Below are 13937 nucleotides of genomic sequence, written 5' to 3' on the forward strand. Positions count from 1 at the left end.
GGGGGCGCCATAATGGTCTGGGGTGCTTTTTCCTTCAGTGGAACAATGGAGCTTCAGGAAGTGCAGGGGCCACTGTCTATGTCCAGATGTTGCAGAGAGCATTCCTCATGACTGAGGGCCATCGTCTGTGTGGTAACGACTGGGTTTTTCAACAGGACAACGCTACAGTACACAATGCCCACAGGACAAGGGACTTCTTCCAGGAGAATAACATCACTCTTTTGGCCCATCCTGCGTGTTCCCCTGATCTAAACCCAATTGAGAACCTTTGGGGATGGATGGCAAGGGAAGCTTACAAAATTGGACAACAGTTCTAGACAGTAGATGGCCTTCGTGCGGCCATCTTCACCATTTAGAGAAATGTTCCCACTCACCTCATGGAAATGCTTGCATCAAGCATGCCGAAACAAATTTTTGAAGTAATAAACAATAACGGCAGAGCTACTTATTACTGAGTTCATGTTTGGAAGTTGGAGTTCTGTTTTGTTTTTTGTTTTTTTTTGTTTTTTTGGAGGTGTGGTCCTAAACTTTTGATCAGCTGAAAAACAGCCTGTTTCAGTTTATTCGTTGTTTTCATTAAATTGAATGCTCAAAAAATGTTTTGTCTCACTCCCATTTCTTCTTGTTGCATGTTGAAGCTCTACTTGGAACCTTGTTAAGATCCAGCCATGCTAAATATGATTTTTTGCCATTTTTCAAGTGGTCTTAAACTTTTGATCAGGACTGTATCTGGTGTGGACACCAAAACCGTTATTTCTGGGCAGCAGATTGTTGTTTACAGAAGCAACGATTCTCTATGGGAATAAGCAATTGCTTTTCGCCATACAAAGGATATGATTGCTGCATTTAAATGCAACTTTCACCTCCCCACTAATTACCCACTACTTGGCCCCTTCGATTGTGAGTAACCCACACATGCTTGATCTGACTGAGATTTAAAAGCTACGTCAGCACCTTAACCCTTTTGTCATGTTCTTCAAACTATTTATAAATATTTTGTACAAAAATGCATTATGCTGCTGGATGAGGCCACTGCCATTAAAGAATACCATTACTAGGAGTGTACTCGGTCTGCAACTTTGTTTAGGGAGGTGGTACATATCACACTAACAGGCACATGGATACCAGAAACCAAGTTTTCCCAGCATAACATTGCCCAGCACATCACTCTCCCTCTTATGGCTTTCTTTATTCCCATAGTGCATCCTGGTGCCATCTCTTTCTTAGGTAAGATACACTTGCATACACAGCCATTCACATGATGTAAAATAAAATATGATTTATCAGATTACCTTCTGTTTCCCACGATTCAGTTCTGATTCTTTTGTGCCCAGTATAGGTGCTATCAGTGGTGGACATGGGTCAGCATGGGCACACGATCAGTCTGGATTTATGAAGCCCTATATCAAGCTGTGATGCACTGAGTGTTCTTCCACCTTTCTCTCATAGCCATCATTATGTTTTTATGTAATTTCTGCTACAGTGTCTCTTCTGCAGGATAAGACCAGACAAGCAAAACGTTGCTCCCACATGTGTATCAGTGATCCTTTGGCACCCATTATCCTGTAACCACTTCTCCAGGTTTCCTTCTTAGTCCGCTTTTGGTAGGTACCGACAACTGCATGCTAGGAACACCCCCCAAAAACTGTCATTTTATTGATGCTCTAACTGGATTGACTAATCCTTACAATCTGTCTTTTGTCAAAGTCCCTCAGATCCTGTTTGCCATGTCTTCTGTTTCATATTGATTTTTGAAATATTGATTTCAATAAGTGGCTGCTCACTTGCTGAGTAATAAATCTCACCCCTTGAAAAGTGCCATTGTCACAAGATGAACAGTGGTAATCATTTTACCTGTCAGAGAAGTTTTAATGCCATGGTTGATAGAAGTATATACTGCACATGTATCCTAAATGTCCAGTAGGCAAATCTATATCATACTGAGAGAGATACTGAGGCAAACCAGCGGTGACACTTTTTTGGCACAGAGCAGGCGTATTATAGGCTATGGATACATTTAGTATTGGTTACATTCTGGGAGCATTCATTGCATATACAGATATGGAATGAATATAGCCTGTAGAGATGAGTGAAGTTTTGAAAAATTCAATTTGGCAAAGTTCGACAAGAAACTCGATTTGTTCCGAATTAACTTGTCACAAATTGCTATAAATCAGGTAAACCCAGGCCAATCTGCCTAAAAGCAGCTTTTTCAAATCTGGCATAAGATCAGATTTCATACGGAATTGAAGCAAACAGATATCAATAAATTGACATCCATCCTCCATTGAAGTGTAGGTTAAATAAAATGGAAACATTCATTTCCATTTTAAAGTACGGGCAGGTGGAAGCAGAAGACTGAAAATCAGCGTAATACTGGTGTGAACCCACCCTAAGACATATTCTTCCCGCTTGGCCCAATCTCAATATGAAGGCTTGGAAGTGACAACTGCATAACGCAGCATTTTTAACTAACTTGGGGGCCCAATCTCAGTGTGCTGGCCAAGTGTCTGATACATTTGATAAAAGTAGGGTGGCAGCAGCAGCAGCAGTGGCCGTAACAGTGACAATAGTGGCCCCATGACATAGTGGGGAGGGTTGCAGCAGTGACAGTAACAGTGACAAGATGGTGGCAGATCACAGTAGTAGCAGAAACCAACAGCAGCAATGTTAGCAAGGCCCAGCGGCATGCATATCCTTTTAAAAATTTAACATGCACATATCAGTAGACCAAGAAGCCCCACTGTAGCAGGAAAGCATGCCCTTGGCAAACTCAGCCAGTTGCGGCCACACTTTAAGTTTACATTCCCAGTAGTCCAGGGGATCTTGGATAATGGGTGATAGGGTAGAGTCCAAGTATGTCACCACCTGCTTGTTGAGGTTCTACTGGATTTTCCAATGCTGCTACTGCTTGGTGGTTTCTTCAGAAGGTGGCTGAAGAAAATTGGTCATCAGAGACTCCAGACTTAACTTGCTGCTTATGGAGCTGATGCTGCCTGTGTACTGTGCATAGAGGGGAGGGTGAGGACAAGGTGGAAGATGAGGAGGCAGAGGAGGACATTGATGCAGAAATCCCATTATAACACGGAGGCGGCATTGCTATCACCTGGCCAAGTTGCTGGTATGCCTGGGCCAGAAAGACATTTACCCAGTGGGCTGTGAATGACATATATTTTCCTTGACCACAGTTACAACTCTATACATCAGCACTGGAGTGAATACTTTCAGACACCGAGAGGCCCAAGGACAGGCCCACCTTCTGCTCAACATACATGTACAGGGCTGGTACAGCTTTTTGGGAAAAGTAATGTCGGCTTGGGACTCTCCACCTTGGGTGGACACAAGATATTAGACGACATTAAAGTCAACATTGACAACATTGAAGTCAATAGGAAGGAACGATAGCTTTCTTCTGCTGATGTTGAGCGCTGACTGCTGGAGTGGGAGTGCAGGCCAGTGGGAGATGCAGCGCTTGCTGCATCAGGCTGTAACACTAAATGAGTGGCATGGTTTTCCCATGCCACTTTATGGTGACGCTCCATGTGTTGATGCAGGGCTGTTGTGCCAACATTAGCACCCTGGCCACGCCTTACCTTCTGCCCTCTCATTCTGCATAGCGCCACGCTAACATCCTCCAGTGACTGTGTGAAATATTCCCACACTTCTGAGTATCGTATTCTGCCATTGTGTACCTCACAGGTAGTCTCCCAAGTAGCAGACGGTGTACCCCTCCCACATCTAGCTCCAGATCTCCTACTGCTTCCACCATGCTGTCTCATGGACACGCTGCCACCCTCATCCTCTGATGATGACGATGCTCCCTCTTCAGCCGGCTCCCACGTGCTACATAGTCATCGACATATGTTTGCGAGTCACTTATGTCACCCTTATCTGTTTATTGTGCAGGTCCCTGATCTCTTGCAACCTGTGCTTCCAAACTCACAGATTGAACATAACCCTGTTCATGGGACTATGGTAGAATGTGGTAATTAAAGTTAGATTCCCAGGAATACCACTCTTCTAAAACATAACCTTTAATGGTATAATGTTAAAAGCCAATACCACTTATTACACGGGTAATAAGACACGGGGAAGGAATTCCAACAATGTGAAATTAGGGCCCTAGATTAGGACCTAAACTAAATGCAAAAAATCAACAAACAAATATACAACCCCTGAGGGGGTGACAGGAACCACCCAATATAGTAAGTGAAAAAGATAATGTGACAAACTTAGAAAAAGTGTCCGTATGTATAATCCTAATTGTCCCTACGTGTTTCGCCTAATTGATATCCGGCTCCTGAGGGGACATACCAAACTTTACAGATCCCTATCACCGTAGTTGTCACCAGAATTCAAAGGAAATAAATAAATAATTTTTATTTACTGATATCAAAGTCATCACTATTATACAGGATGATCACTAGAATGCACAGTTAAATATATTAATGCTACACTCCAGAGGTGTATATAAATATATAGCAAAAGATGTTGCTTATTTAATAATAGTAGCTGATATCGAGGCTGACTAGATAATATACCTCTAGAAAATCAATAGCCCAGTTCAGAACGTGTGCATATATAGATTTTCAGTAGCCTGGGTCCAACGCCAAATGTCTCACCAACACATCACTAATATATTCAATAAAGAATCCTCATATTGGTATTATTTGACAGGACATATTTTTTTCACGGACTGGAAACACGTATCACGGACACGAATGCCAAACAGTGCATTTTCCAATTTTTCCACAGACCCATTGAAAGTCAATGGGTCCGCAGAAAAAAACGGAAAACGGAACAACGGCCGCGGAGGCACACAACGGTTGTGTGCATGAGGCCTAATAGTGATGACTTTGATATCAGTAAATTAAAATTCTTTATTTATTCATTTCCTTTGAATTCTGGTGACAACTAAGGTGATAGGGATCTGTAAAGTTTGGTATGTCCCCTGAGGAGCCGGATATCAATTAGGCGAAACACGTAGGGACAATTAGGATTATACATACGGACACTTTTTCTAAGTTTGTCACTATCTTTTTCACTTACTATATTGGGTGGTTCCTGTCACCCCACCAGGGGTTGTATATTTGTTTGTTGTTTTTTTTTGCATTTAGTTTAGTTTAGGTCCAAATCAGGGGCCCTTATTCCACATTGTTGGAATTCCTTCCCCGTGTGAGGGTCATCTAAGGGCTATCAGGATGTACGAGACACGGGATCACCCCTATCGGGGCGGCTATTCGGTTTGGAGGCAGGGCGACCACATCAGGGCCAGTATTAGGGACATTGCCCCTATTTTGGACCCACAATATGTCTGTCTACCGAACTACAATTATCAGATATTGTAATAGCTATCTCATATGAGGTTTGGAATTTTTATTTTTGATTATTTTATCATTTGTAATAAGAGGTAATGGCTTTTAACATTATACCATTAAAGGTTATGTTTTAGAAGAGTGGTATTCCTGTGAATCTAACCTGTGCTTCCAACCAATTATCATAATCTGTAGTCACATGCCTAAAGGGGTCCGCAGTAGATCACTCCACCAAGTCTGTGAGGGCTAGTAACTGCTGACTTTGCTCAAAAAGGACATCCTTGCTATAAAGCAGCGCACAGCCAGCAGCTACCATTACTTGGCTAACAGAAAGAGCAACAAAAGCAACAGGCAAGTTCAATGCAAGTTCAGTACAGGTGAGGGCATAGAGGCAGTTCCTGGGTCATGCCATCTTAGCTTGTTGTTAGTGGAACCCACCGATTAATGGATTAATGGCTGTATGTGTTGTAACTTGAGATGATTATGAAGAGAGAGTCAACCATTCCAATACAGCTGGATTGCTAGTCAAAACACGACCGTTGGATGACAGTGGCAGCTCTGGCCTGTTGCTGCAGCTGCTACCACCACCCCTTATTCTGCTGCTACTTGTGCCAGCTATAGCATGATTTGTGCCACTGCCCATAGTGTATAACAACTGTATCGTTAACATAACGGATCAGCTATGAATCTTGGTGCATTGCACACTTATGTACACAGCATTAAATAAGACCTGCTGGTAACACTGACCTGTAATACTGACGTACAGTAACTCTACAACTAACAGAATGGATTAGCTACGAATATTGGTGCACTGCACACTTATGTACATGGCAATAAATTGGATCTGCCTGTAATACTGAAGGCACAGTAATTCTACAGTTGACAGAACGGATTAGCTATAACTCTTGGTGCACTGCACAGTTATGTACACAAAAATAAATTTTATCAGAATCTGTAGTTCAGCATTCTCCTATGCTTTCCCTGTACTCTCCCCGCACTCTCCCTCTCCAATATTGTCTGACAATCTCTGTTTGCAACACTGTCCCTAGTGCATGAGGATCTTGTAACGTTTCTCCCTATGCTCAGCTCACAGGAAAATGGTGTCAACCGTGCAGGATCAGGGTTTTATAGAGCTCTGTCTAACTGTGACATCACAGTGGGATGGCTACCTGCATATTGGCTGGCTGTACAGCATTATGGGTGATCTCGTGTTCCCGGAATTGTCTCCTTTACACTTACTTTCACTTTCTAACATTCTAGGAAAACTGATTTGTTTCCACAAAGCGCAAGGAAATTTGGATTAGTTTAAAATCAACGTTTTCTTAAACTTTGATCTGAATTCCTCTTTGGATGCTTTGCTTTGTTTAACACTGGTAGCCTGCATAAAGTCAGTTATGGAGAGTAGATCACATGACAATTAAATTTTGTCCCAAGATGAGTAAAGCTAAATTTAATGAAAGCAGTGTTATTATTTTGTAGAAATAGTACAATAAATGTTTTTAGTATCTAAAATACAAAGCAGCATTATTATAGGAAGCAGTACTGTTTATGTAATATCTACCCTTTAAAGTAAAACCTGGGAGCATACCAGATGATACATCTCCATTTATACCAGATAGTTGACAGCTTTGTTAGCTGAAATTCACAAATTTTGTCCCTAAGGCAATTATATTTTTTCCTAACAAAACTCTCGAGATCCTATATTTCAATGTAACCATCTACAAGAGAAGGGAGCAATTATATTATGCTTTATAACAGCATTTTTAGGGTTATTTGCATATTCTGACTAGAGATGAGCGAATCGAAGCTGACGAAGCGGAATATGATCGAATTACTTAGTGCAGGGAGAGACATCAGCAGGCGCTATGGACAGCGTTACAAAAAACATAATTGTGCTAAAAAAAAAACAATTTACAAGTACAGGAAAAGATTATTCAAGGTGTAGGGAAAGGATAGGGAGGAATCATTCCACAGGATTTATGTTGAACAGGGATCAGTAGCGGAAGTTACAGCCTGGGTAATAGGAACAATCCTATTACAACTTGCTGCACTGACTGGGGATCCAAATTGCCATTATACAGCTCTGTAATTCCAGCAAACCGTTCTTATTAGGGTGAAAGTGCTGTTTGATACAGCCATTAACAGGGTTTATTACAAGGAAATATTTCTATGTCTTATTTGCCCTTGTGCGGTGCAGTTATATGTTCTAAAGCATTTTTTGGCATCTATTAGGGGGAAAAAAGGGCTTATTAGCCTTTGTGTGGTGAAGTGAGAAAATTACAGCCCTTATTGTCGTGTATTAGTGGAAAAAATATATATATTTGCTGTTCAGCAGTGCAGTTATAAGCTGTAAAGCCCTTTTTGCCGTGTATAAGTGGCACCAAAAAATATATATTTGCCATTCAGCATTGCAGTTATATGTTGTAAAGCCCTTTTTGCTGTGTATTAGTGGCACCAAAAAATATATATTTACCGTTCAGCGGTGCAGTTATAAGTTGTAAAGTTCTAAAGCCCTTTTTGCCATGTATTAGTGGCAAAAGAAAAATATATTTGCTGTTCAGCTGTGAATTGTGGTTGTTATATTTATTTATTAAAATATATATTTGCCATTCAGCGGTGCAGTTATATGTTCTAAAGCCCTTTTTGTCGTGTATTAGTGGCAAAAGAAAAATATATTTGCTATTCAGTGGTGCAGTTATATGTTCTAAAGCCTTTTGTGGAGTGTATAAGTGGAAAAATAAAAATATATTTGCTGTTCAGCGGTACAGTTATGCAAACCGGATTCCAAAACAGTTGGGACACTATACAAATCGTGAATAAAAACTGAATGCAATGATGTGGAGGTGCCAACTTCTAATATTTTATTCAGAATAGAACATAAATCACGGAACAAAAGTTTAAACTGAGAAAATGCACCATTTTAAGGGAAAAATATGTTGAATCAGAATTTCATGGTGTCAACAAATCCCCAAAAAGTTGGGACAAGGCCATTTTCACCACTGTGTGGCATCTCCCCTTCTTCTTACAACACTCACGTCTGGGGACCGAGGAGACCAGTTTCTCAAGTTTAGAAATAGGAATGCTCTCCCATTCTTGTCTAATACAGGCCTCTAACTGTTCAATCGTCTTGGGCCTTCTTTGTTGCACTTTCCTCTTTATGATGTGCCAAATGTTTTCTATAGGTGAAAGATCTGGACTGCAGACTGGCCATTTCAGTACCCGGATCCTTCTCCTACGCAGCCATGATGTTGTGATTGATGCAGAATGTGGTCCGGCATTATCTTGTTGAAAAATGCAGGGTCTTCCCTGAAAGAGATGACGTCTGGATGGGAGCATATGTTGTTCTAGAACCTGAATATATTTTTCTGCATTGATGGTGCCTTTCCAGACATGCAAGCTGCCCATGCCACACGCACTCATGCAACCCCATACCATCAGAGATGCAGGCTTCTGAACTGAGCGTTGATAGCAACTTGGGTTGTCCTTGTCCTCTTTGGTCCGGATGACATGGCGTCCCAGATTTCCAAAAAGAACTTTGAATCGTGACTCGTCTGACCACAGAACAGTCTTCCATTTTGCCACACTCCATTTTAAATGATCCCTGGCCCAGTGAAAACTCCTGAGCTTGTGGATCTTGCTTAGAAATGGCTTCTTCTTTGCACTGTAGAGTTTCAGCTGGCAACGGCGGATGGCACGGTGGATTGTGTTCACTGACAATGGTTTCTGGAAGTATTCCTGAGCCCATTCTGTGATTTCCTTTACAGTAGCATTCCTGTTTGTGGTGCAGTGTCGTTTAAGGGCCTGGAGATCACGGGCATCCAGTATGGTTTTACGGCCTTGACCCTTACGCACAGAGATTGTTCCAGATTCTCTGACTCTTCGGATGATGTTATGCACAGTTGATGATGATAGATGCAAAGTCTTTGCAATTTTCCGCTTGGTAACACCTTTCTGATATTGCTCCACTATCTTTCTGCGATCTGGTGATCCTCTACCCATCTTGGCTTCTGAGAGACACTGCCACTCTGAGAAGCTCTTTTTATACCCAATCATGTTGCCAATTGACCTAATTAGTGTTAATTGGTCTTCCAGATCTTCGTTATGCTAAAATTTACTTTTTCCAGCCTATTATTGCTACTTGTCCCAACTTTTGGGGGATTTGTTGACACCGTGAAAATTTGAATCAACATATTTTTCCTTTAAAATTATACATTTACTCGGATTAAATGTTTGATCTGTCATCTACGTTCTATTACAAATAAAATATTGACATTTGCCATCTCCACATCATTGCATTCAGTTTTTATTCACAATTTGTTTAGTGTCCCAACGTTATGGGAATCCGTTTTGTATGTTCTTAAGCCCCTTTTGTCGTGTATTAGTGGCAAAAGAAAAATATATTTGCTGTTCAGCGGTGAATTGTGATTGTTATAGTTATTTATTTGGGGTGTATTAAAAGGAAAAAGAATACGTCTTATTAGCCAATCTGCGGTGAACCGACATTTTTATACAGCCATTGTTGGGGAAAAATAAATACGTATTATTACCCATTCTGCTGGGAATTTACATTGTCATTCAGTGGTGAAATTAGTTTGTGATACAGTCTTTTTTGGGAAAATTGATGGGCGATTGTGGACTTTCTTTTTTATGGCCCGAATTCCATCGATTAGCCATTCAGTGGTGAAATTTGTTTGTGTTATAGCCTTTTTGGGGAAAATTGATGGGTGATTGTGGACTTTCTTCTTTATGAACTGCATTCCGTCGATTAGCCATTCAATGGTAAAAAAAAAAATTGTGAAACTGCCTTTTTTGAGAAAAATGATGAGTGATTGTGAACTTTCTGTATGAACCGAATTCAGCGATTATCCATTCAGTGATGAAATTACTTTGTAAAACAGCCTTTTTTGGGAAAATTGATTAGTGATTGTGGTTGTTATTCTTTATGAACCGCATTCCGTCGATTAGCCATTCAGTGGTGAAATTTGTTTGTGATACAGCCTTTTTTGGGAAAATTGGTCGGTAGCTGTAACTATGGTCAAGGACAATAAATGTCCTTTATGGCCCACTGGGTAAATGTGGTTTCTGCCCAACCACACGAGCAAATTGGCCAGATGACGATGCGTCCACCTCCACGTTCTCACACCGTTGGTCCTGTGACAATGTCTGCCTCTACCTCCTCATCCTCCACCATGTGCTCAGCCTCCACTGCAGGGACAATTGAATACTGATGGATTACTGACCAAATGCTGACCAAGTGAAGGCAGATGCTACACGGACAGGATCCATTTTTTGGGTGGTTATTGTTCTGACGGATCAAAGGAAGGCAAAATAATCAGTGACATCAACACAAACTTACTGCTGACCATATCTACACTCTTCTTGTATAAGCGTTTAATAGAACATGTTCTGTCTATGTGGAATCAGCTGATGACGGTATAAAAGGAGTGTGCTTCTTCTTGATGCTAACATTGACATGTAAGGCTGAGTTCATACTTGAGTTATTTGGTCAGTTTTGGCATTGTTACTGCCCAAATAAGTGAAGTGTGCAGTGATTCTAAGAGAGACGCCTGTTATCTGCATGTCATACTGACTCTCAGTATAATTTCACTACCACAGCAGACTCCCTATGCGTGGCACAGTGTTCTACACCACTATAAATGCTCACTGCAGCCATGAAATATCAGTTTTTTACGCGATGTGCCGCAAATAAATTTGTATCGAAGCAATTTTTTTTTTTTTTTTTTTTATTTGCTCATCTCTAATTCTGACTTTGAGACTTTGAACATATAATGTATATCTACTGTATGTATAGGATTTACAAATAGAATATATATATATATTTTTTTTTAAGTAAATATATTTTTTATTTATATAAAAATACGAAACATCAATCCTAAAAACAAATAAAAGGAATGATCCACATTACCATCTTTAAAGGGATTTCTGGTTTAAAGGGAACCTGTCATCAACTTTATGCTGACCTCACTGAGGGCAGCATAAAATAGTGACATAAATGCTGATTTCAGCGGTGTTTCACTCATGAGCTAAAGGTAAGTGGTTGCTGAGAACCAGCATTATAAGCATTGCAGCACATGCCTTTAAAAGAGTCAAATCTACTTGAGAAGAGTCATGGTTATTCGTAATCTCCAGCTCTCCCCACCCATCTGCTGATGATTGGCAGTTCTCTCCTCAAGAGAAAGGGAAAAAACTAGGTAGAAGACTGTCAATCATCAGCAGGTGGGCAAGGAGAGCAGGGATTATGAATAACTATGACTCTTTTCAGGTGGCTGTGACTCTTTTCCAGGCCCAGTCTGCAATGATTGTGATGTTGGTTCCCAGCAACAACTTACTTTTAACTTTTAAATGACAGACTGCTGAAATCAACTCAACTGTCACTACTTCATGCTGCCGTTAGTATGGGCAGCGTAAAGTTGATGACAGGTTCCCTTTAAGGTTTAATCATTACAGTTATGCACCTTTGTAATATTGCCTAACAATTTTCAGGATATGTTCCTCCCATCAATGAATGCAAACATTAATATTTACATCCAGTTTAATACTGTATGCGAAGAAGAATAAACCGAAACAATTCATAACCTGTAGACGGCCAGTGCCGTACTTGTACGGCACTGCGGGACATGACTTAAGCCCCAGCACCATACTGTGCTCTAATTCAGTGGGTGCAGGAACTGCGCCGGCTCGATCAGTGGTAGAAGCCTGGCTATTCCTGACATCCAAGCCCCTGCAGTAAAAGCCGGCACTGTAGAGGGCCAATACCTTCAGATTTATACATTTTGCTATTTATATAATTGAAAAACATTTTAGGGTTAGTTTTTCTCTCTTTGGCAATTAATCTCTCCGTCTCTAGTTTGGCTGCTTTTATTTGTTTTTTACATATTCCATTTTTTTCCTTATAGTTTTTCAGTGCTTTCTCGCTACCCTCCTGTTTTAGTGATTTAAATGCTTTCTTTTTGTCATTTATTTCTTTTTTTACCGTTCTATTTATCCACATTGGTTTTTTCTTGTTCCTTAACCTTTTATTCCCATAAGGCATGTACCTCTTAGAATTAGATTTTAGGATGCTTTTGAAAATATCCCATTTTGTGGCTGAAGTCTTATTTTTGAGGACTTTGTCCCAGTTAGTTAGGCCTATTGCCTCTCTTGGTTGGCTAAATTTAGGTTTTTTGAAGTTTGGTATTTTTGTTCCTCCCTGAAGAAGAATTCTTTTGAATGATAATTGGAAGGTTATTACTTTATCTTCACTATTTCCCAGGTGTCTCCCGACCTGTACATCTGTTGTTCTGTCAGGTCTATTGGTTAATACTAAGTCCAGTATGGGCCATCCCTCTAGTCGTGTCCTGAACCAGTTGGGAAAGGTAATTGTCTTTGGTTATTGCCAAGAACCTGTTTCCTTTACGAGATAAACAAGTTTCAGTTTCCCAGTCTATATATATAGTTGAAGTCCCCCATAATAACCACTTCATTATGATTTGCCGCCTTGTCTATCTCGTTTAGTAGCAGATTTTCTGTGGACTCTGGTATATTAGATGGTTTATAATAATCTCCTATTAGTAATTTATTATTGTTTTTGCCTCCATGTATTTCTACCCACAGTGACTCCACATGTTCATGTCCCTCACTTATATCTTACCGGAGTGTGGGCTTTAGACAGGACTTTACATAAAGGCAGACCCCTCCCCCTCTCCGGTTTTGATGTTCGTTTCTAAACAGACTGTAACCCTGTACATTAACCGCCCAGTCATAGCTATCATCCAGCCATGTCTCAGTTATTCCTACTATGTTATAGTCCTCCTCACACATCACCAATTCCAGTTCCCCTGTTTTATTAGTCAGGCTTCTAGCATAATACATGTATTTAAGAGGTTTGTGCATATTTTGTATCCTACACTTTTTCTTCTGAGCTGTTCTAGTCCCTCCCTCTATTTCTCCCTCAGTCCCATTACCTTGCCCCCGGTCTCTATCTGCACAATCTTCCCATCCTATAACATAATTACCCTCCCCCTGTCCCTAGTTTAAACACTTCTCCAACCTTCTGGCCATCTTCTTCCCCAACACAGCTTCCCCTTCCCCATTGAGCTGCAGCCCATCCCTACGATAGAGCCTATAGCTAACAGAGAAGTCGGCCCAGTTCTCCAGGAAGCCAAACCCCTCCTTTCTACACTAGTTCTTGAGCCACTTGTTAACCTCCCTACTCTCCCACTGCCTTTCTTGTGTGGCTCGTGGTACCGGTAGTAATTCGGAAAATACTAGCTTTGAGGTCCTTGCCCTAAGCTTTTGACCTAAATTCCTAAAATCATTTTTAAGGACGCTCCAACTACCTATAACTTTGTCATTGGTTCTGATATGGACCATGCCCGGATCTTCTCCAGCCCCTCCCAGTAATCTGTCAACCCGATCCGCGATGTGTCGAACTCGAGCGCCAGGAAGACAACACACCATTCGACGATCCCGGTCTTTGTGACAGATTGCCCTATCTGTACCCCTAATAATTGAGTCTCCCACTACCAGCACCTGTCTGGCCTCCCCTGCTTCCCTGGCCCCTTGCCTACTGGAGCTGAAATTCCCCTGACTGGCAGAGGCAGTATCTTGCTACAGTTCCCT

This window comes from Bufo gargarizans, chromosome 3 (assembly GCF_014858855.1).
Source record: "Bufo gargarizans isolate SCDJY-AF-19 chromosome 3, ASM1485885v1, whole genome shotgun sequence".
In the NCBI taxonomy this organism is placed as follows: Eukaryota; Metazoa; Chordata; class Amphibia; order Anura; family Bufonidae; genus Bufo; species Bufo gargarizans.